The 2381-nt window shown below is 27.2% G+C and overlaps 1 long non-coding RNA gene across 1 annotated transcript; it reads left to right on the top strand.

Annotated features, from left to right (window-relative positions):
• Window positions 1-214: 214 nt before the first annotated feature.
• LOC136079758 (uncharacterized) lies at window positions 215-1956 on the top strand. The gene is made up of 3 exons (XR_010638179.1): window positions 215-1341; window positions 1411-1479; window positions 1814-1956. It is a non-coding gene; the product is annotated as an uncharacterized LOC136079758 (long non-coding RNA).
• Window positions 1957-2381: the final 425 nt, after the last annotated feature.

Here is a 2381-nt window from a genome sequence, read left to right as displayed (position 1 = left end):
GGTACTGCTGTATTTATTGAAAAATAATTTTTTTTCGAATGTTGTTAATGTCAAAGCACCTGGTGCTGGCATTCGGTTTAGAAATGAATTATGCGAAGAAATCCACTCAGTTGGTGATCAACAGTTACAACTGCTACGAGATATTGCTGAACTGTCAAATTTTATGAAACCTACAGGTAAGCGTGTAAAACACGCTTACCTGTAGGTTTCATAAAATTCAACTTACTAAATTGATATTACAACTATAATATTCAACTTACTAAATTGATATTACAACTTGACATTCCTGTTGATGGTATCGATGGTCATACTTGTGACATATGTTTTAGAGATATTTCTACTGATGAAAAAGAACTTCTGGATAATATACATGATCTTGAAAGCTCAGTTAGTAAATCTACATTAGTGGCTATAGTTTACATAGCTGGCTATGTGCAAAAAAGCGAAATAAAAATTTATGATGATTCTACCAATTATTATTATAAATATGGAAGTTATCTGTATAGCCTAAACAGAGGCGGACTTGAAATTCCTTCTGATGCTCTTTTCTAATGGTCAATTTTTTGCTTTTTTTTTTCAAGGTGCTACTGACCCTTTATACAAAACATTTTGTGTTACTCAGTTTTAGTTCATTGCTGCTAAATATTAATTTAAAATCACAAAAAAACAATGCAGAGTATATTCTAATATTCTGCTAAAGAATTACTCACTAATTACCACTCCCAAAATACTAAAGCTATCATAATTTATGTGAAAATTAGTTTTGTAATTTATTATGCTATTTACTTGTTATGTTTTTTATTTTCTCATTAGCCTATATGTCTTTCAATATGTTTGGATTTGTAAATATTTACCCTGTTGAGATATATTGATAAAACTTTTTTTTTGCTTGAATCAACTTTTGTTGGTGTTTTTTATTGTTGGTGACTTTTATTGTTACCATTTTTAGCAAAAAAAAATTAAAAATACAGTTATCTTTTTAATATATAGATATATACTTTGTTATGGTTCTGCTTGTTATTGATACTATTTAATATTACATAAATATTCTTAATGAAATTTGAAATACGAAAAATATGATTATCTTTTAACAACTTTTTGGTTTTTTTTATATTTCCGTCTTTACTAAAGATTATTATTAGAAAACATAGACTGCCATTACACCCTACCTAATATAAAAATATATCAATATAAGTAAAAGTGAAAGTTTAATCGGCCTTCAGTTTTTACGGCATTTCGCGATGTCAAGGCCTGTTATTATAGAAGGCCGTGTGTTACGAAAAAGTAAAGATACTTTTGCATCCAGTGGCTATTGCACCCAACGTCTACATCATTGAAAAAGTAGGTTTTTACATTTTTGTTTTTCTTTTTTTGTTTAACTACTTATCCTGATTGATCACTTTTTTTCAGGATTCTCCTCATGGGTTCAAGCTCATTACGCATAATATGTGTTCAATTACCCATAATACGTTAGTCATTGTAAGTAATAAATTAGGAAATAATTATTTGTGAAATATTGTAGTCATTAATGACTTCAACCTGGCTAATAATTAAAATTGCTCGACTAATAAGGTTCCTTATTAAAATTGCTTTCTCTCTCTCTCTCTCTCTCTCTCTCTCTCTCTCTCTCTCTCTCTCTCTCTCTCTCTCTCTCTCTCTCTCTCTCTCTCTCTCTCTCTCATATATATATATATATATTTATATGTATATGTATATATATATATATATATATATATATATATATATATATATATATATATATATATATATATATATATATATATATATATTTGTATTTATTTATTTTTTTTAGAAAATGTTTGAAGAAAGTTAGAAGATACTAAAAACCTTGGTATTATGCAAGCCGAAGCGATTTAATTAATTCAATCACAAAAAACGGCGTGTAAATCGGAAAAGAAAAAATAATTTTTTTAATATTCATTTTGGATGTATTGATTAATAGCATTTATTTTAAAATAAATTCATTTTGCAACACGTTTTTTATTTTTATAAAATTTCGTCATAATAGTTAATGGTAAATCCCACATAGGTTATAGGTGAAAAACATCACATGTAAAAGATCAAAAATGCTACACATTTTGAATACCAAACGGAATAAAGTAGCAAATACCAGATTAAGTTAAGCCTCTCTGAAAGCTTCGATGATTAATTTTAAATTACTATTTAAGTAATTTTTAAATTAAAAGAATTTTAAAAATTATCATAGAAGCATTCGGACTTTTATTTGTCTAGTATTGACTACTTTTATACCATTTGGATTAAAATATGTGGCATTTAAGATCTATAACATGTAGTATTTTCCACCTATATCCCATGCAGGATTTACCACATAAAACCCATGTGGGATTTACCATATGAAA

Source organism: Hydra vulgaris, chromosome 04 (genome assembly GCF_038396675.1).
Source record: "Hydra vulgaris chromosome 04, alternate assembly HydraT2T_AEP".
NCBI classification, from domain to species: domain Eukaryota; kingdom Metazoa; phylum Cnidaria; class Hydrozoa; order Anthoathecata; family Hydridae; genus Hydra; species Hydra vulgaris.
Note: the sequence above shows the minus strand (reverse complement) of the source record. Positions and strands in the feature narration are given on the sequence as shown.